Source organism: Mustela nigripes, chromosome 6, assembly GCF_022355385.1.
Source record: "Mustela nigripes isolate SB6536 chromosome 6, MUSNIG.SB6536, whole genome shotgun sequence".
Taxonomy (NCBI): Eukaryota; Metazoa; Chordata; class Mammalia; order Carnivora; family Mustelidae; genus Mustela; species Mustela nigripes.
In genome coordinates, this window is record NC_081562.1 from 41,747,099 (window position 1) to 41,769,778 (window position 22,680).

The 22,680-nt window shown below is 35.7% G+C and overlaps 1 protein-coding gene and 1 non-coding gene across 8 annotated transcripts in view; one reads left to right on the top strand and one right to left on the bottom strand.

Moving 5' to 3' along the window:
* Nucleotides 1-22,680, top strand: part of OSBPL8 (oxysterol binding protein like 8) — a 154,415-nt gene that overhangs the window by 11,399 nt on the left and 120,336 nt on the right. For 3 of the 7 annotated variants that reach the window (XM_059402420.1, XM_059402424.1, XM_059402426.1), the window contains exon 2: nucleotides 10,164-10,209. The exons of the other annotated variants lie outside the window; for them this stretch is intronic. The gene's annotated coding sequence lies outside the window, so the exon portion shown is untranslated. The remainder of the gene's footprint in view (nucleotides 1-10,163; nucleotides 10,210-22,680) is intronic. 7 annotated transcript variants of the gene reach the window in all.
* Nucleotides 7,113-7,211, bottom strand: LOC132021048 (small nucleolar RNA U13). Its single transcript, XR_009405226.1, has one exon. It is a non-coding gene; the product is annotated as a small nucleolar RNA U13 (small nucleolar RNA).

A 22,680-nucleotide genomic window follows, 5' to 3' on the forward strand; every position in this document is an offset into this window, starting at 1 on the left:
CATAGTAAATACTTATTGAAATTTAAAGTAGTTTAGAAAATAAATTGGCTCTTGTGCAGTTTCTTTCTACATATATATATATATTCCTAATATAGAGGAAGTCAGTGTTGTAAGCATTCCCTAATGCAGTGGTTATCTATTTACTGATTATTTTGTGAACTTCTTTTATATTCCATGAAAGTCTTTATTTTTAGAATTCAGAGATTAGATTAGGTAGTAGTTGTTTTACCTTAGGTCTCTTTCTTTACCTTTTTTACAAATCCTTAACATTTTTTCCTTTCAGATATCTGTTGTCATGATTAATTTCCTTCTTGATTGGCTCATTACAGTATCCTTTATTGTTTGATTATGTTTATAGTTTAGGTACTTTTTCTTACTGTTCCTGAAATTTTAAACTATAATCTTTAGCATTATATAGATAATATTGTACTACTTTCAAAGGTTTGGTTGTTTGGGAAATTATGGTTTTTATATCTTCATTTTCCCAAGAATTTATCATTATGATGTAGGAATTAAAAGAAAATAATATTCTGTCACTATTGAGAGAAAAATCCTCAGGAAAAATAGATTCATTTAAAAGGTTGATTACTTAACATATTTAGTTTTTTAACGAGTAGGATTTCATTTCTCTGTTATCTTAATTCAAGGTAGTAGTAATTAGCCACTTCAAACTGTAAACTTAATCAGTGATACATTTTGTGGCTATGAGGCAGATTATGATTTTAATTAAATTCAGAAAATATGTTTTTTTAGAATTCTCAAGAATTTTTTCATTGTATTGATCAGTTTTTTTTTTTGGAATAGAATTTCAGTATGAGACTTATCTCTATAGTTTTGCATATTTGGTAGTCATTTTTTTAAAGTATTAAAATTGTGTTGGTTCTCATAGATCCTTTTTGACTTGGCATGCAGAACTGTAATTATGTGTCTTGGTTACTCACATGATAAATTAAAGATGATGAGTACTTTGGTTGCAGTAATTTATACCTAGAATTCAAAACCCAGAAGCATCTAGGCCTAGATGCAAGAGTTAGGCACTCAAATACTCATTTTTCTTTTATGTCCAAGATAGAAAGCCATTCTTAGTCTCTATCAAAATATGAAGAAACTGTTTTTGGGAATGAATAAGAAAATCAATAATAAAATTTTTTGAGATTGTCTCGAATTAATTTTAGATCTTGCATTTTGAGCTTTGATCCTTGATAAAGAACTCTTAGCTGAAGTATGGGCTTTGCTTTTAGGAAATTAGGTAACTCTTTGGCTTACCGTACGGGTTGCCACATTAAAAAATGAGAAGCACATTTATTTTTTCCCAGTATCTTGATTTAAGACAAGGTTCATACTTTCCTTAAAAAAGAATCTTTCAAGAAACTGAAAATTTATGCATAATCGTGTAGTTTTAGCTGTAATTTAAAATACCTAGCTTTAAGAAAAAAGACTTAAAACCCATGAGAGACATTTAATATATAGAACTAAATTATTAATACGTGATTGCCAGTATCATATTTGTAAGTACTGCCCTTATGTGGTCTTGATTTGTTACTGTCTCAGAAACTATTTGAAACCCTCTGTCAAAGGCTTGGGCAACATAACATTATAAACACCAACTGATTTAGTAAACAGATGCACTGGGAGAATAAGAAACCTGCCAAAAGTATTGTCTTTCCTACTAAGTAACTCTGTGACCTTGGCAAACCACTTAGTCTCGTGGGTCTTAGTAAAATGGAGAACTTGGAACAGATAGCCTCTTCGGTTCTCTTGAGGATTCCTTGAAGATGCCAGGGGCTAGAATTCCAGTTAGACCATATCCTTATAATAGCTCTGAAATAATGGTATTACTCCCATTTTACCGATGCTATTATTCATGTTTTACAGACTCCGTGTTCATATAGCTACAGAGGGGCCAAGTAAGAAGTTGAGCCTTGGCCTATCTCATTCTATATTCATATTCTATTTAGTATACCATATTATCTCTGCAAACCATATTAGAGTAGACCACCAGGTTTTATTTCTAAAACTTGTTTCATTTCTTAATCTTTTAGTTTATAGTAAATGTGCGTATGCTTTAATGCATCTGTTATTCAGGAAATCTAGAAGTCATGGATCAGGTCTATCCATGAATTGTGCCTAAAGTGGAAATGGGACTGGTTTTTAAATAAATATAATAGAACATATTTATCTAAGAGGTGATTGGTGTGTCTGTTCAGAATTATCTTGAATTTATTTCAGTAGTGTCACTGTTGTTCAGAAACACTTTTGGAGCTATTCTTTCTGTATTTCTTAGGTTGCTCAGCATCAGGTTTTTTTTGTTTGTTTTTTTGTTTGTTTGTTTGTTTTGTTTTTGAGAGACGGGGAGAGGGAGAGAGAATCTCAAGCAGCTCCATTCCCAGTGTGGAGCCCAATGTAGGGCTTGATCTCACCACCCTGAGATCATGACCTTAGTGAAAATCAGAGTCAGATCTTTAACTGACTTAGCCACCCCAGTGCTCCCTTATTCTTTTAACCTACACTCTGTGGGGGCAGTTGACATCTTTTGAGAATGGATTTGATCTGTTGAAAAGTGGGAAGTCAGTCAGAACCAAGTCTCAAACATAAAATTAGAGTTCAAAATGAGGAATGTCATTTTTAGTTAAAAATAATCAGACCAAAGGGACAAAACCTATTATCCTAATGTCTCTTGTAAGGTAGTTAAGGAAGTGATTAGAAAAGAGCAGTCCCAAATTGTTTTGTGTGATGACAACTTGAAATAGCCTCTAAAAATGACTACTCTGAATAGAGTTTAACCTTTATTTGGCTATAAATTCTAGTATATTATCTTTATTTGGCTATAAATTCTAGTATATTAAAGTTATATCTTAAGGTAGTTAGACCTGTTCTGTTTGCCGCTTAGGTTAGAGCTATGCTGACTTAGCATGCACTTTAGAGAAGAAGGGTTGATGAATTAATTACAGATAGCAGATACTCTTTCCATTTTAAAGAAGATCAGAATCTATAGAACATTTATTTGCACAATAATTTAATTCTGGTTATATTAATATTATGTAATTTGTGGTTATCCACATAAGGATTTAATTCTAGACAACTACCCCATCCCACTTCCTGGCAAGAACTAAAACTACTTCTCTCGCTAAGCCTGAGTGTACTGTGATGCAAGCTTATATGTAAGTTTATTTTTGTGCAAAAATTATCTTTGACTGCCTTGTACACTTATATATTAGTGAATAGCTTTTAGATATTAGTACTTTTTTAGTGCAGTTACTAAACAGTAATCTGTATATCTGGCTGCGTAAAAACTTGTGATAGGAAGATTTCATTTTACCTTTTGAAGGTGTTATTTTTCTAGATTTTAAACTTCCAGATAGTGGAGTTTAATGAAGCCTCCTTATTTGTGGGATTAGAGTATAATAAAAAAATGCTTCTAATCCCCCTTTTAAAAAAAAAAAAAGATTTTATTTATTTATTTGACAGACAAAGATCACAAGTAGGCAGAGAGGCAGGCAGAGAGAGAGGAGGAAGCAGGTTCCCTGCTGAGCAGATAACCTGATGTGGGGCTCAATCCCAGGACTCTGGGATCATGATCTGAGCCGAAGGCAGAGGTTTTAACCCACAGAGCCACCCAGGCACCCCTCTAATCCCTTTTTAATAATACCTTTTCTTTTCAGGTTTCAAAATAATGTTATAAGACCACTAATTCAACAGGTCACTATGCAGGGGTCTAAAAATTCAGTGGGAAGATAAACATGTGACCTCTTTTACCTTATATTTGTGGGAAGGTGTGGAATAGATAGCAAACTACTAATTGCACAATTCACTGTGTAATTACCATCTGGAGAGTGCTAAAAGCAAGAAATACAGGGCAATATAAGAATTTGCTGATCTAGTGGGGGAGGGGAGCCAAGGAAGGTGACTTGAGCTGGGGAAAAAAAAGAGTATTTCTGGCAGAACATCTTGTTTAAATATCCTGGAATAGCAAGGAACTTGGCTTTTGCTAGGAACTGAAAGAGTCCACTGTGGCTGGAGTGTTAAGAAAAAAAAAAAAAAAGAATGATAACAGTGTGGTGCGATAGGCAAAGGTTAGGTCATGTAAGGCTTGATAGATCATGTTAAGGATTTTGATTTTTGTCTCAAGATCCCTTGGAAACCATTGGGATATTTTAAACAAAGGATCATGAAATCATCAGGATTAGAATGACCACTCTGGATGCTGTGTAAAGAATGGTTTGGAGGCAGCCCGGCTGCATGCTGGGAGGCCCAGCATGCAGCCGGGCTTCATGGTTGCATTGAAATTAAGTTATCTGTATTTATCTGAGGGAGAATCATGTAGGCCAGTGGTTCTCAAAGTGTGTGTCACTGGGGAACTAATTAGAAATGCAGATTCTTAGGTTTCTGCTCAGACCCACTGAATCAAAAATTTTGCAGGTGGGTCTCAGAAATCTGTTTTTTGAGCAAGCCTTCTAGATGGTTCTGATGCATCCTAAAAGTTTTTGAACTTCACAGGTCATTAGATATGTGGCTTTGAATGTAGGAGAAAGTTCTAGGCTGGTAGTATGAATAAGGAGCTACTGCATGGAAGTGGTAGTTGAAAGTGAGGGAGAGAGAAGAGGTTCCAATAGAATGAAATCCTGAGATACTTTAGTCCCAGACAGAGTGAAGGGAGCTAGTGAAGGAACCAAAAATGATTGGTCAGGGGGACTAGAAGGTCAGAAGAGTCTTTGAATAAAGGTGTGGCAAATTAAGCATTAAATTTGTCGGTAAATGATATTTTGTAATTGTAGTGGAATTACAAGGGTGGGAACCAATGTCAACAGGTTGAAAAAGAAATGGGGAGAGGAGTGAAAGAAATATAATTTACTTATTTAAGACATCCCTTACTTTTTGGACTCCATAAATTTATATTTAATACTCCATAATTTAATACTCCATAATTATAGGAAATAAAAATAAATAACTTTGAGGGACACCATAAATAACCTTGAGGAACAGCATAAGAGTCTGTGGAGAACTCTAATAAAATATCATTGTTTGGACTTACAGATTCTGAAATTCATAATTTACATGGAGGAATGAGCATCATTATCTTTACCATCTTGTGAGGAATACCATAGTAAAATAATAGTTAAACTATGTAGGGGTTGTGGGGACATGGAGAGTATGATTAGCCTATCAAGAATGATGTTTTTTAACATGATCAAAACGACTTTAGCAGCATGCATTTATATAAAAAAAATTTTTAAATTACAAATACTCTTACTCATTACAAATACATTAATTCACTTTTTATTACTACTGTGTATCTAAAGAAAAATGTCTTTAAATTAATTTTATAATTCAGTCTTTTACTTAAATTACCTTAATTTTTCAGAATTATTCTAACATAGTAATGCTGTGCTATTCTTTTTTTTTTTTTTTTTAAGATTTTATTTATTTATCTGACAGAGATCACAAGTAGGCAGAGAGGCAGGCAGAGAGAGGGGAGGAAGCCGGCTCCCCGCTGAGCAGCAGAGTGGGATCATGACCTGAGCCGAAGGTAGAGGCTTTAACCCACTGAGCCACCCAGGTGCCCCAATGCTGTGCTGTTCTTAAGGGAAGACCACATTTAATGTGAAGAAAAGTTAAGATAATTTGAAGGTGAACTCCAATTGCATAGTAATATCTTTGGAGTGAGTGGGGTGTGTGTGTGTGTGTGTGCGCGCGCGCGTGCTTGTGTTCATGTGTATGTGTGTCCACACACACTAACACGTAGGAGTGGGGTGGAGGAGAGACAAGGAGAGAGGGAGATTGAGACTTACACCATTTCAAAATGCATTTTCTTTTCAGGGTAAATTATGTATTTGTATTTCTAAATTTTTTATTTATTTAAAATTTTAGGTAGGCTCCATGCCTAACCCAACTCAGAATTCTGAGATCAGGAGTCGCACACTCTACCAACTGAGCCAGCCAGGTGCCCTAATTTTTTTTTCTTTTTTCTTTTTTAAAGAAAAAATTAGGTTATTATGTCAACATGTGTTGACTATAAAATTCAACAACTACAGAAACTCAAAGTTAGTTTCTGCTGTTACTAGACCACACTTTATGTTCAAAATAGCCCATTTATTAGCAGTTTGATACTATTATTCTAGATAGATCTCCTACTTCCTACTCCCTGTACCCTGCCTGTATGGATATACCTGTATGTTAATTCTTAAAAAACAAACAAGCAAACAAACATAAACCTAGTATTATACTGTTTTCAGGTTTTTTTTTTTCTTTTTTCTTACCTATCAGTGCATCTTTTTTTTTTTTTTAAAAGATTTTATGTATTTATTTGACAGAGAGATCACAAGTAGGCAGAGAGGCAGGCAGAGAGAGAGAGAGGGAAGCAGGCACCCTGCTGAGCAGAGAGCCCGATGTGGGGCTCAATCCCAGGACCCTGAGATCATGACCTGAGCTGAAGGCAGAGGCTTAACCCACTGAGCCACCCAGGCACCCCCCAATCAGTACATCTTAAATCTAAAGGGCTAAATTCTAAACATTCCTTTCATTGACTTTATATTTTGTTCTTAGAACATTAGTCCAGGACTTAAGAGACTTGCATTATGATTTCTTTTGGCTTCATGATCTTGGGCAAGTCACTTAGCCCTTCTCTTTTTAGTTTCTTCATCTGTAAAATTTAGAGATGGTGAGTGGTTGACTTGAAGGTTTCTGATAGCTTTAAAATTTGTTTAGGAATGCTAGGATTTCAAAGGGCAGACATTTCCTTCAATTTTATATGAAAAGTGATTATCTTAATCCACCTATGAATGCCTCATGGGAGTAGTTGTTGCCAAGTTAAAAATATAGTAGTTTGGGGAAGAAGCACTAATACTAGAAACAAGATTAAAAAAATAATATCTAATCATTTACTAGGTTACTTACTTAGCAGGCATACCTGATGCTTTTAGGGAAGTGTTGACCAAAACAAAACAGAAACAAAAGGGTTTTCACAGAACTGATTAAGTTTTTGCACTAAAAATTTGTATCACTTTTTGGGGGGTGTGGGATGTAGGTGGGTCAGGGTTTGGTTTTACCTACTGAGTACTAATGGCAAATGAGACAAATGGGACTTATGGCCCCGCTCAGTGTTTTTTTCTCCACATCAGATGGGTAGTGTGCCAAGGTGGTAACAAGGATTGAGGGATGCACATGTCACACAATGGTGTGAACACCTAATCATCATGCTTACTGCACAGCATTTTTTTTTTTTTTAAGATTTTAACTATTTATTTGACAGGCAGAGATCACAAGCAGGCAGAGAGGCAAGCAGAGAGAGAGGTGGGGGGAAGCAGGCTCCTTGCCAAGCAGAGAGCCTGACATGGGGCTCGATCCCAGGACCCTGAGATCATGACCCGAGCCGAAGGCCGAGGCCTTAACCCACTGAGCCACCCAGGGACCCCTGCACAGCATTTTTAAAGGAATTGTGTCACCTTCTCACATAAGTGTCGTATAAAAGCCAAGGTATTAGGAGTAGGAGTAATTAGTATGTGGCTAGGAGCTGTGTTATGTATTCAGGAAACACTTGAGAAGGCAAAGAAGTCTTAGTTTAAATAATTTTTTTTTTAATTTATTTATCAGAGCACGCACAGCAGGGGGAGCAGCAGGCAGAGGGAAAAGCAGGCTCCATGCTGAGTAAAGACCCTGATGTGGGACTTGAACCCAGGAACCTGGAATCATGGCCTGAGCTGAAGGCAGACCCTAAACTGACTGAGACACCCAGGGATTTCCCCCTTGCACCCCGCTTTTTAAAAGATTTATTTATTTTTAAAGGGGGTGCAGAAGGGCAGAGGGAGAGAATCTCGAGAAGACTCCTCGCTGAGTGTGGAGCTTAAGATAGGGGCTCAATTCCACACTGAACTGAAACCAAGAGTTGGATGCTCAACCCACTGAGCCACTCAGGTGCCCCTTATTTTAAAGAATCTGAGTGAAAGTGTTCAGCTCTTGAATTAGCATTATTATTTTCTTGTTACTAATATTATTATTATATAATAATATTAATATTATATAGTATAATGTTATAATATATAATAGTTTTGGGGGTGCTTGGGTGGCTTAGTTGGTTAAGTATCTGCCTTCGGCTCCGGTCATGATCCCAAAGTCCTGGGTTTGAGTCCCACATTGGGCTCCTTGCTCAGCAGGAAGTCTGCTTGTCCCTCTCCCTCTGCCACTCCCCCTGCTTGTGCTCTTTCTTGCTCTGACAAATAAATAAAATCTATAAAATAAAATAAAATAAAATAAAAGGTAGCTTTTGTTTTTCTGCTCTCGGTGTCTTAAGTTGCTGATTTTATTTCCTTTTAATTTTTTATTTGTTTTATTTGCTTTCATCTTTGTCCATAGTGTGTCCACTAATATTTTATGTACTTATTCCTAATCTTTAGCTTTTATTTTTCTAATACTTTCTTGTCACTTTTATGTGTTCTAACTCTGCCCTTTTCATTTGATTTTTTGCTTAAATTCTTTGTTAAAATTTAGTTGTTGTTGTTTTTCCCTCAAATAAGATTTTAGGAAGGCAAAGCCACAAAAAGTTATGAAGAAGAATCATTGAGGAAACTAGTGACTCCAACAGTAGCTTGCCCGGGGAGAGCTTTAATTTAAATTTACTTTTTTTTTTTTCTAAAGATTTTATTCATTTATTTGACAGAGATCACAAGTAGGCAGAGAGGCAGGCAGAGAGAGAGGCAGGAAGCATGCTCCCCGCCGAGCAGAGAGCCTGATGCGGGGCTCAATCCCAGGACCCTGGGACCATGACCTGAGCTGAAGGCAGAGGCTTAACCCACTGAGCCAACCAGGTGCCCCTTAAATTTACTTTTTATTGTGTATATTCTTTTTTCTATATAGCTGGTTGTTGGGTGTCATGTTTCTAAGATAAATAACCAAAAAGTTACTTTACACCCTCAGCAAGAGATCAAGCTACTTTTATTTTCCTTCCTCTTACCCAGTAGTGGCTCTTTTAAATTCTTCAAATCTTTAATCTGAGTAATGCAGATGCACCATGGGCAAATTTCTCACCCCTACATAAAATGTTTATTTACAGTGATAAAGCCTATGAAGTACACTAAAAAGGTCTGTTCTCATATTGTCATACCTTTAGTCATTTTGAAGGTGCTTGACTTAAAAAGTTTCACAGTTCTCATTTTTAAAAATTATTTATTTATTTATTTGACAGAGATCACAAGCAGGCAGAGGCAGGCAGAGAGAAGGAGGAACACAGTCCTCATTTTAAAAAGAATACTTTTTAGCACTATTAGCCTCCTAAAATCTTTCAAACAAAAAACAGAAAAATAGTGGCAGGTTTTTGTTTTTTTTTTTTTAAGTATTTTTATTTATTTATTTGAGAGAGAGAGAGTGAAAGAGTATGACAGCAGGGCGAGAGGCAGAGGGAGAAGCAGACTCCCCGCTGAGCAGGAGCCCAGCTGCCGTGCCCTGGCTGTGGTGCTCTATTGTGGAACTCTGGGATTATGACCTGATCCAAGGCAGATGCTTAACCAACTGAGCCACCTTGGCATCCCAAACAGTGGCAGGTCTTAACTAATATTTATTGCTAATCTTATTGTTAAAACCTTTTTAAAAAATTTATGTTTCTTAAAATAATAACTTCCTTTTTTAGTGTATATAGGTACAGAAAATATTTTAAAAGATATTTTAAGTATGAAATACAATCATCAAGGGGCACTTGGGTGGCTCAGTGGGTTAAGCCTCTGCCTTCGGCTCAGGTCATGATTTCAGGGTCCTGGGATCGAGTCCCGAGTCAGGCTACCTGCTTCCCTCTCTCTTTCTGCCTGCCTCTCTGCCTACTTGTGATCTCTCTCTGTCAAATAAATACATGAAATACATAAAATCTTTTTTAAAAAAAATCATCAGAAGGAAATTTTAAAGAGAAAATCATAATTCTGGATGATATAGCACATTAATAATTTTTATGCATTCATAATTATTTCAGGTATTACATTGATTTGGGCCTAAGATATCATGTGGGCCTAAGAATGCAAAACTAGGTAAGGTCATTCTTTAGTCTCTGCACGTTCCAGTTTGAGCCTAGGCCTCTAACTGGATATTGCTTTGGTATAAATGGAGCAGATGAAACCTTATGTTAGCTGTCACTTTTTTACATCCTTCCTCAACAAGATACTTGACTTAATTTAATCTTCTAGGTTTGTTGTCTTCACCATAGTGATATTGCTGCTACTCTTTTTAAAGGTCAGTATTATTACCCTTTAATATTTCCTTTTTCATTGTGCATCTCATTCTCTTTCTACATTTCTGTACATTTCTCTCATTCTGGGAACTAAATTAGCCTAAGTTATTACTGATGATCGTGTCTGTCTCTTCCCAGAATTAAAACACTGAAATGACACTTTAATGTTTTATGTACAAAATATATACAGGAGTTACTCTGCTGAATATGTAAAATCTTAATAAGGATTCAAGTTAGTTTGAATGCTACAAGAATGCTACCCCTGCATTCTTTTTATTAAACACATTTAAAAATGCATACATATAATAACATTTCAAAATTATGTAAGTGCTCAAGAATCCTGATCTTGTTCACTTCAGGTCTTTTGGAATATAACTGTAGCATTCTGACATTAAGTAGCATGCCATGAGATAATTTTTGTTGTAGTTGATTAGTTTTTTGAGGAGATTTTTAAGGCCTTGTTTTTCGGAGTGATCACTTACAGATTTTAGATTCTGTAAAGTATAGCTTTCATAATTTTAGGAGTGCAGTGACAACTGCACAGCAAGTCCATATGTTGCCTTGCTATAATTATATTTTAATAATTATTTTTTCTTTAGGGAAAGAACTATGGCTAACCTCCAAGAGACTAAAGCTGATGATTGTAATCATTCATATTTTTTAAACAGAACTTTTTCCTTTTTCTGATTTTACATAGCCAAATTTATTTTTCTTGTGAAGTTGAGTTTATTTATGTTGTATCATAGCATCAACTGGATGAAGTTACTATTCTGGATCCTACTGTAAAATTTAAATGAATATTTATGTCAGATGGGAAGATTACCCTGCTTTTTTAGTTATTCCCGTATATGGACTTGCTGCCACATGCATGCTAATTTTTCCATCTCGGAACATGCAGCTTGCTCCTTGCCGCCTCCGTTCTTCTGTATATTACCATTCCCTCCACCAGCAATGCCCTCCTTCCTTTTCATCCATCTCCTTTTCTCCTTTTAAAATTGGCATCTAAAATTATTTCCCCTAAAAGTTCTTTCACGATTTTCTTGGTTTTACCTTAACACTTAACATGGATAGATACAGCGTCAACCAGTATGAGTTGTGTTACTGTGATATACCAGGTACAGTGTTAACTATCTCGTTTAATTTTCACAGCTGTCTTATGAGTTGTGCTCATTTTACATTGAAATTAAATAAATTTTGGTACATTCCTAGCTTTAGCTTTGCTAAAATGTGAGCTTTTCCTATCATTTAAAAAAAGTTGCTTTTTATAGTAGTATTCTGCCATACGTATTCTTTCCTTTCTTGGTTTTTATCACTTAACCTACCAATAGCACTTAAAGGAAAAAACCAAACACTGTTTTTATATAATTTCCATAGAATAAAATACCCATTTTATGTATATAATGTGATGCATTTTGACAGATGCATATGCCCATGTAACTATCACTACCATAAAGAAGATGTAGAACATTTTCATCAGTCCCCAAAATCCCTTGTGCCCTTATCCTACTTAATATTTCCCCTTCTCCACTGTCCCCACTTTCCCAGCTCTTCTTCAGACAACAACTGATCTGAGTTCTATTCACTACACATTGTTTCTTGTCTGTTCTAGGATTTCATGTAAGTGAAATAATAGAATATGTACTCTTGTGTGGCTTCTTTTGCTCAGCATGTTTTTGAGATTATTCATTTTTATTGCTAGATATATTCCATTGTATGAATGTACTGCAATTTGTTCGTTCACTTAGATATTTGACTTGACTATTAAAAATGTTGTAAGGGCCACCCAGGTGGCTCAGTCAGTTAAGCATCTGCCTTCGGCTTAGGTCATGATCCCAGAGTTCTGCATCAGGCTTCCTGCTCAACAGTGAGCCTGCTTCTCCTGGTTGCATCTCCCCTCAGCTTGTATTATCTCTTTCAAATAAATAAATAAAATCTTTAAAAAAAACTGTTATGAAAAATCCATGTACAAGTCTTTGAGCAGACATATTTCCATTTCTCCTGGGTAACCCTCGGGATAGTTCTACTGTTTTCTATTTTCACCAACAGCATATAAGAGTTCCAGTTGTTCCTTCTCCTTGTCAACGGTTTAAAAAATTTTAGTTTCTAGTGATTGTGTAGTAGTATCTCGTTGTGGTTTTACATTTGCATTTTACTGATGACCAGTAGTGTATTGAGCATATTTTCATTAGTTTGTCGGTCATTTGTATTCTTATTTATTGTTTAAATCTTTTGTCTATTTAAAAACTTTTGCTTTTTCTTATTATTGACTTTTAAGAGTTCTTATGGTCTGATACTGGTTCTTTGTCAAATGTATGTATTGTGTATGTTTTTTCCTAGTCTGGTTTACCTTTTCATTTTCCTAACTCTGTTTCTGAAGAGAAGCTTTTAATTTTTATGGAGTCTAGCATACCAGTTTTTTCTTTTATGGTTTGTGTTTTCTAGTCTCCTAAGAAATTTTTGCCTACCCCAAATTTGTGAAGATTTTTGCTATTTTATTCTAACAGTTTTATATTGAAATATTTATATTTACATTTATGTTTGCTTTTACATTTAGGTCTGTGATTTATTTTGAATTAATATTTGTGTTTAGTGTAAGTCAGGTTTCCCCCCCCTCTTTTAATGAGATTTTTATTTAAAATATTTTCCTTTTTATTGGGTTTCCTTGGCACTTCTCTTGCAAACTAATTGACCATGGATGTCATTTCTGGACTTTCTGTTCTCTTCCAGTGGTGTATATTATGTTATGCCAATATCAAACTCTTTTGCTTCATTTTTGTAATAAATTTTGGAGGTAGTATAAATCCCCTAACCCAAAATCATCTTGAAAATAGAAAAAAAGTCCTTGTATAATTTTCTCTCTTGCCCTCACTGCTTATGTTTGTGTGCATGGCGATTTTTGTTTTCATTTACTTGTTTTTGTTAGTTTATGTTTTCAGAATGTTGCCGCCAATGAGGCTTTGTGCTTGATATTTTGGGGGCAGATATTATTTGTTTTAAGGACGATGCTAAGTACTTTCAGCTGGTGAGAAGGAATTAGACAGCAGTTGATGATCTTCTTTTCCTAAAAATCATTGGTAATAAGTAACACTAGGTTTCAGTGGTATATCTATGTTTTTGGAGGTCAGTTAATAGGGTCTGCAATACCAAAAGTGTGTGTCAGAAGCCAGGTGTTTAAATACCAAATCTGGAATTGGTTGGGAAATGAAATTGTAACACTTCTCAGTTACTTTAAAATCATGTTTTTTTCTCCCTCTCCTGTGTCTCTTTAACAGAAGCATCTTAGCTTTGTCTAAAGCATTCTTTCACCGAGTATTTGAGAAACACTAATGGCAGTTGCCAAAACTAAAGGGTGTTTAAGAAGGAACATGTTGAATTGAAGAAAAACTTTAGATACAGATTGCACTTAATTTAGTTTAACTACATGTAAATTAAACTAAAAAAATGAATACTATTTGTGATTTCAAAATAGTGCCCAGATGCTTTCATTTTTCTTCTTAAACTGTCTTATTTTAGAATAAAAATAATAGAAGTGATAAATGTGGCATTCAATTTTGTATTGATTTTTATTTATCAGTGTTTTATTTCATTTCTTTCTCTCTTTTTTAATGTTTTCTTTCAATTCTCTCTTTCTTTTTGTCCTTGGGGATTTTATCTTCTGTTTATTCTGTATCCTTTTTCTTTACTTCTCACATATTGGAAACATTCAAGAGTCTTGATTATGCATTTTAATTAACTTGTTCTTGTAACTGATAAGTCCTAGGCGATGGTAGAAATATGTGTGTATATTTTTCTTCCTACGGAAATCACATTTATCATTTGAAAGATGTTTCTAAGCTTTGCATTTGATACAACTTAGAATTTTTAGAAACCAGGGAGGTGATGAGATAGAGGTGGAGTTATAGCTTCCCCTTTTTTTAGTTATTGAGATGGGTTGATTATGGTCTTGGGTCTCATAAGGATTGGTCATATACTTTGTTTCCACTGTTTACTTCAGAAAGACTGCGTAGATTATAAGATCAGACAAATGGAATTGTCAGCTGCTCAAATAGATATTTTTAGATATGTTTCTCCTCTTAATACTAATCATGCAGTTGACCACAAATCCTTCATTTGATAGGGGATGAGAAACTAAGATATAAGAGCTCCAGAGGAGGCATTTTGGATAGTAAGACCGAACTAAAATTGAGAGAGAGGTCACATTTCTGATTAAACACGGTTTTTTCTCCTTTTTCTCCGTATCATTCTGGTTAAAACCTGGTCTTGATGATGTTTATGTGATAGATCTTATTAATGGAATTAAAACACCTAGCTAGAACACATAGGTGAATATAATGCTATTGTTGCTTTTTTTCCTTATAGCGTATATGGTGTTTTATGTTTCAAGTCTCACATACCACTTTTGTGGATTCATTTGAAGTTAGCCTTGACTTTGTTATTCAAGGCTTGCTTATTTTAGTTGTACAAGGCTGAAATACATTCAGTTAGGGTTCTTTGGTTCAAGCAGTAGGAAACTTTTGCTGACTTAAATAGTATACCAGAATGATAAGCTCATTTTCATGAAGTAAAAGTTGGAAAACCATGATTTAGAAAGAACTCCAGGGTCTAAAAATTCATTCATGTGATCACTCTGCTCTTGAGTCAGCTGTCTCAGGAGAGTGAGTCAGATAGGACTGATTGACTTGGTTTGGGTTTATTGCTCAGTCTTTGCTAGGGGAGAGCAGGGTACCAAGCAAGATTGCATACATTGGAGGAGGTTTGCTTTCTTCAAGGGAAGATCAAGGTACATATTATTACAGGAAGGGGAAGTCAACGTGTACAGGTTAAAAAAAAATCCATTACTGCTATAGTTTCTAGGTTGACATAATATTTCTTTAATCTTATAATGCAGTTTTAACATTTCTTGGCTGAACTCAAACTTTTCAGCCTTCATAGATTTGCCATGATCATTTATTAAATGCCCACGAAGAAGACTACTCTGCTTTATACATCAGTTGTTTTTCTTCAATCTTTTGTTCATACCCTTAAGTGACTCAATGATTTAAACCATGTAGTCTTAATTACTTGTGAAGAAAGTTTTACTTTGTTCCTGTTATTCACTTACTGAATTTTTTTTCCCAGTGCTTGCTATGTGCCAGGTACCGTGGAAGAAACTGAGGTTTCCAAAATAAATAAGAGCAAACATACCTTTTCCCCCAGCCTTGAGATGTAATTGACCGTATTATACTGTGTAAGTTTAAGGTAAACAGTGTGATGATTTGATCCATGCATGTGCTGCAGGATGTTTACCAAAACTTTGTGTTAAAGACATCCTTAATCTCACATAATTACCATTTTGTTATGTTGTTGTGAGAACATTAAAGCTTTGCTCTCATAGCAGCTTTCAAATTACAATACAGAATTGTCAACTGTAGTCACCATGCTGTACATTATATCCTTGGAATCTATTCATCTTACACCTGGAAGTTTGTACACTTTGACCAGTATTTCCTCATTTCCTCTTCCCCTGAGGCCCCTGACAACTCTGTTTCTATGAGTTCAGTGTTTTTAGATTCCACATATAATTGAGGTCATACAGTATTTGTCTTTCTCTGTCTGATTTAATTTCACTTAACTTAATGTCTTCAAGGTCTATCCATGTTGGAAATGGCAGGATTTCCTTTTCTTAGTAGCTGAATAATTCTATTTTATAAATAAAATTTCCATGTTTTGGCGATTGTGAATAATGCTGCATGAACATGGGATATCTCTTCAAGATAATGATTTTGTTTCCTTCAGATAAATACCCAGTAATGGAATTGCTAATGGTAGTCCTATTTTTAACTTCCTGAGGAATCTCCATACTGTTTTCCACAGTGGCTGTACCAGTTTATATTCCTGACAGCAGTGCACTGGGGTTCCTTTTTCTTCATATCCTCACCTACATTTGTTATCTCTTGTTTTTTTGAGTTGACTAATCATTGTGTTTGTTTGTTTGTTTGTTTGTTTTTTAGATTTTATTTATTTGACAGAGCAAGACACAGTGAGAGAGGGTATACTAGCAGGGGAGTGTGAGAGGAGGGAGCTCAGCAGGAAGCCCTATTGGGGGCTCGAATCCTAGGACCCTGGGATCATGACCTGAGCCAAAGGCAGCTATGTAATGTAACAGCTGAGTCACCCAGGCACCCCAATCATTGTGGGTTTGATAGGCATTTCCTCTATGATCAGTGGTGTTGAGCACCTTTTCATGTAGTTGTTGGTCATTTGTATGTCTTCAGGAAAATGTCTATTCAAGTCCTCTGCCCATATTTAAATCAGATTTTTTTTTTGCTATCAAGTTGTACGAGTTCCTTATCTTTTTTGAATATTAATCCTTTATCAGACATGTGGTTCACAAATATTTCATCACATTTTGTAGATTGACTTTTCATATATATTGTTTCTTTTGCTGTGCAGGAGCTTTTTAGTTTCATACAGTCCAGTCTTATTCCTATAAAAAGAAGGTATACCAATGTTGCTTTTGTAGCTTGTATATGTGTTACATAGCCCCTCCGCCCCCAATCAGTGCCAAGACTGATGTCAAGGAGCTTTTTCCTTTGTTTTCTTCTGGAAGTTATTTGGTTTCAGGTCTTAGGTTTAATTCCTTAGTCCACTTTGAGTTGATTTTTGTGTATGGTGTAAGATAGGGATCCAGTTTCATTCTTTTGCCTGTGACTTTCCAGTTTTCCCAACATCATTTACTGAAAGGACTATTCTTTCCCCATTGAGTATTTTTGGCTCCCTTGTCAAATATTAGTTGACCATATACTTAGGAGTTTATTACTGAGTTCTCTGTCCGGTCCCATTGGTCTGTGTCTGTTTTATGCCAGGACCATATTGTTTTGGTTACTATAGCTTTGTAATATAATTTGAAAAGAGAAATTATAATGCCTCCAACTTCATTCTTCTGAAGATTGCTTTGGCTATTTGGGGTCTTTTATAGTTCCGCTGGAATTTAAGGATTGTTTTTGTATTTTAGTGTGAAATGTATCTTTGAAATAATGGTAGGGGTTGCACTGAATCAATGATGACTTTGAATAGTATGAATATATAAAAATATTAATTCTTCTGATCCATGAATATGGGATGTCTACTTTAATTTCTTCCTTGGAGTCTTATGGTGTTCAGTATTTAGATCTTTCACTTCCTTGATTAAATTTATTTCTAAGTGGGGTACCTGGCAGGCTCAGTCAGTAGAGCACATGACTCTTGATTTTGGAGTCATTAGTCATGAGTCATTTGGAGTCATGAGTTCAAGGACCACTTTGGGTGTAGAGCTTACTTGAAAAAAAATTAAAAATAAAGCCGGTTCACCTGGGTGGCTCAGTTGTTAAGTGTCTGCCTTCAGCTCAGGTCATGATTCCAGGGTCCTGGGATCAAATCTGGCATTGGGCTTCTTGCTCAGGGGAAAGCCTGCTTCTCCCTTTCCCACTCCCCCTGCTTGTGTTCCCTGTCTCCCTGTGTCTTTCTCTGTCAAATAAATAAAATAAAATCTTAAAAATAAATAAATAGAACCAATTCTTTTAAAAAAATTATTCCTAAGTATTTTATTCTTTTTGATGCTATTGTAAATGGAATTGACTTCTTTGTTTTTTTCCACATAGTTTATTGTACTATAGTAATTTTTGATTTTGTATCTTGCAGTTTTACTGAATATGTTCATTAGATCTGTCAGTTTTTTAACTGTGTTTAGGATTTTCTGTATACAAGATTATATTATCAGCAAACAAAGACACTTTATTTATTTTTTTTAAAGATTTTTAAAATTTATTTGACAGAGATCATAAGCAGGCAGAGAGGCAGGCAGAGAGAGAGGAAGGGAAGCAGGCTCCCTTCTGAGCAGAGAGCCCGATGTGGGACTTGATCCCAGGACCCTGAGATCATGACCTGAGCCAAAGGCAAAGGCTTAACCGACTGAGCCACCCAGGTGCCCCAAGACACTTTTTTTAAAAAAGGTTTTATTTATTTATTTGCAAGAGAGAATGAGAGAGCGAGAGCAGGAGAGGGGTGAGGGAAAGCAGACTCCCCCTGAGCAGAGCCTGATGTAGGTTGGGCTTGATCCCAGGACCTGGAGACCGGGACCTGAGTCAAAGGCAGACACCATCTGAGTCACCCAGGTGCTCTGAGACACTTCTGCTTTTCCCTTTCCAGTTTGGATGCCTTTTATTTCTTTTTCTTGCCTAATTGCTCTGGCTGGGACTGGAAATAAAATTCTTCTCAAACTCTTCAAAATAAAGATCTTCCTGATCTTGAAAGGAAAGCTTTCAGCCTTTCACCACTGAATGTTAGCTGTGGATTTTTCATATATGATCTTTATGTTGAGATATGTTACCTTCTATACCCAATTTGTTGAGCTTTTATTTTTTTCCAGTTAATTATGAAAGGATGTTGACTTTGTCAAATGCTTTTTCTGCAGCTGTTGAGATGATCATGTGATTTTTGTCCTTCATTTTAGTAATATAGCATATTTACATTTATTGATTTGCATGTGTTGAACTATCCTTGCATCCTAGGGGATAAATCCTATTTGATCATTGTGTATGATCTGCTTAAAGTGCTATTGAATTCTGTTTACTATTATTTTGTTGAGGATTTTTGTGTTTATAGTCATCAGGATATTGGCCTGTTTTCTTGTAGTATCATTGTCTTTGGTATCAGGATAATGCTGACCTCATTAAATGAATTAAGGAGTGTTCCCTTCTGTAGTTTATTTTGAAGAGTTTGAGAAGAATTGGTATTAAATCTTTAAAATTTTGGTAGAATTTACCCATGTAGGCATCTGATCCCAGGCTTTTCTTTATTGGGGGTTTTGATTATTGCTTCAGTCTCCTTAACTTGTTACTTGGTCAGCTCAGAATTATTTCTTTATGATTTGGACTTGGTAGACTGTATGCTTCTAGGAATTGATCCATTTCTTGTAGGTTGTTCATTTTTGGTGTATAATTGTTCATTATTAGTGTCTTATGGGCTTTTGTATTTCTGTGCTATCTGCTGTAATGTCTCTTTCCATTTTTAATTTGTTAATTTCTTGTTTATTTTTTCAAAAAACCAATTCTTAGTTTCATTGGTCTTTGTATTGTTTTTCTATTCTGTTTCATTTTTTTCATCTTTGATCTTTAGCTTATTTCTTCTATTAACTTTGGGCTTAGTTCTTGTTTTTTTCAGTTTTTGAGGTGTAAAGTTGGGTTGCTTGAGATCATTCCTTTTTCTTAGTTTAGGCATTTATCCCTATAAACTCTTTTGCTGTATTCCATAAACTTGTTATGTTGTATTACATTTGCATTTATTTCCAGATATTTCTTTCTTTCCCTGTTAATTTCCTCTTTGACTCTGTGGTTGTTCAGGAATGCGTTATTTAAATTCCACGTTTGTGAATTTTCTGCTTTTCTTATTATTGATTTCTAGTTCCAAATCTTTGTGGTTTGAAGAGATCCTAGCATGATTTCAGTCTCTTAAAATTTGCTGAGACTTGTTTTGTAACCTAACATATGATTTATCCTTGAGAATGTTGCATGTGTACTTGAGAAAAATGTGTATTCTGCTGCTGTTGCTTGTAGTGTTCTGTATATGTCTGTTAGGTACATTTAATCTAAGGTATAGTTCAAGTCCAGTGTTTCCTTATTGATTTTCTGTCTGGAAGGTTTGTCCATTTTTGAAAGTGGGGTATTGAAGTCCCCCCATTATTATATTGCTGTCTTCAAATCTATTAGTATAATTTGCTTAATATATTTAGTTGCTTCAATGTTGGGTGCATATATATTTACAATTGTTATATCCTCATGGTGAATTGACCCCTTTTTTATTATATAATGACCTTTTTTGTCTTGTTTCAATTTTTGACTTCAAGTCTATTTTCTCTGTTATAATTGTAGTTACCTCTGCTCTCTTTGGTTTCTATTTGCATGAAATGTTTTTTCACCTCTTCTCTTTGAGCCTATATGTGTCCTTGAAGCTGAAGTGAGTCTCTTGTAGGCAGCATATAGTTGGATCTTTTTTTTTCTTTTTTTTAAATCAATTCAGCCACTCTGTGCCCTCTCATTGGTGTGTTTAATCTATTTACATTTAAGGTAATTATTGATAAGTAAGAACCTATTATTTCTATCTTGCTAATTGTTTTCTGCCCATATTATAGTTTCTTTGTGCCTTTCTTCCTCTCTTATTCTCCTTCTTTATAAAGTGATGATTTTCTATATTGGTACACTTCGATTACCAATTATGTGTGTCTTCTTTAAGTTTTTGTTTTTTGGTTGCCCTGAAGCCTACTTGAAACATCTTATAGATATAACAATCTATTTTAAGCTGATATCAACTTAACTTTGGTCTCAAAAAAACAAAACAAACCCAACAAACAGAAAACTGCTCTTTCATTCCCCTCCCTCACATTTTGTGTTTTTGATGTCACATTTTAATCTTTTTATATTGTGTATCAATTTACAAATAATTACAGCTATAACTATTTTTGTCCTTCAACCTTTATACTAGAGTTAACACACCACCATATTACAGTATTAGAGTATTCAAAATTAGACTACTTACTTGCCTTTACTAATGGCTATTTATTTTCCTAAGTTTCCATGTTACTGATTAATGTCCTTTAGCTTCAGCTTGAAGAGGTCCTTTCAATATTTCTTGTAAGGGAGGTCTAGTGGTAAAGAACTCCCTCAGGTTTTGTTTAGGAAGGTCTTTATCTTGCTTTCATTACTGAAGGACAATCATGCTGGGTAAAACATTCTTGGTTGACAATTTTCCTTTCTTTCCATACTTTGACTATAGCACTCTTTTCACTCCTGGCCTGCAAGGCCTGTGATGAGAAATCCACTGATAGACATGGGAGTTCCCTTATATGCAAGAATTTTTTTTTCCTCTTGCTGCTTTTAAAATCCTCTTTGCTTTTGGGCCATTTTATTATAATGTGTTTGGAGAAGATTGTTTGGATTGAAAATGTGGTGACCTATTAGCTTCATGAACCGGGATATCCAGACAAATCTCCCAAGTTTGCCTTCTCAGCTGTTATTTCTTTAAATGTGTTTTCTACATTTGTATACCTTAATGTATACCTTGCTTCTCTTATTGGTATCTTATAAGACCCATAGAGACCCATAGACATCTGCATACCTTTTCTTTTTTCTCTTTCTTTCTTTCTTTCTTGCCTTTCTGGATGATTTCAAAAGATCTGTCTTCAAGCCCCCTGATTATTTCTTTTGTTCTTTGATCTGCTGTTGAAGCTTTCTGTTGAATTCTTCAGTTTAGTTATTGTATTCTTCAGTTCCAAAATTTATTTGTTCTTTGTTTTCTCTCTCTTTGCTGAACTGTTTATCTTCTTGTATGATTTTCTTGTTACAGTTAAATTGTTTTTCTGTGTTCTTTTGTAGCTCTCTAAGTATCTTCAGAATGATTATTTTGAATTCTTTGTTGGGCAATTCCTGGATCTCCCATTTCTTTAGAGCCAGTTTGTTTCTGGAGGTTTACCATATTGCTTTGGTTTAGCTATGTTTTCTCGATATTTTATAGTATTGTATCTTTGTGTCTATGTATTTGAAGAATCAGTCACCCCTTCCTGACTTTATAGACTGATTTCAGTAAGAGAAGACTTTCATCGACAGGGGGGGCACACTAGAGTATGCTGTGTCCCTGAGTCTCGTAGTATTAGGATACCAAGTGCAGGGGCATGTGGCAGCACTGGGTTTTCAGTGGCCATTGTGGCCCATTGGCTAAAGCCGTTGGGGTCTATAGCATCAACAAATGTGTGTTTTTTGGCTAGTGTTTTGGGAGTTCTGCAGAGTCATTGAGGATTGTTGTGGTCCTCAGTAGTACCTCTAGATTCAGCACCTAGGGTCCAGGGCAAGCAGTGGTAGTGTCTGGAACTTGTGGTATTCACACACTCAGCTATAAGGACTAGCTAGGGGTGCAGCTAGTGGCAGGTGTGGTCACAAACAGACATGTAATGGTGGGGCTCAGGGCAGGTAGATAGCTGCAGGGGCCTTGGCTCTAGGTGTGCCCCACATGCTTGCTGTGTCTTGCTATGGGTGCATGGCAGTAGAGGACAGTGATGGAGTTGGGCCAGGATGTGCAGGTGCACAGCTCAAGGCGCTAGCTGTAAGTGATTCAGTGGTACTGCCCAGTGACAGAAGACAGGGCCTGATCTGGACCCACAAGAAGCTATGATGGCCCTGGCTGTTGGTGTGCTCTTCCTTGGTTGCAGTCTCCAAAATGTGTATGTATGTGCATGTGATAGTGGAAGGTGGTACCAGATGTCAGGCCAGTAGTGTGCAAGTACACAACTGGAGGAGCTCCTCTGAGCACATTCCTATCAAGTAGAAGTCAGCTATGGGAGTCTAGGCTGGTGTCTTGAACTCAGCAACCACAGATTCCTGGACTGGCTGCTGGTATAATTCCCAGGCTCTGGAGGGGGCAGATGAAAGGAAGAAATGTATTTGTATGTGGAGGATCAGGCAGCT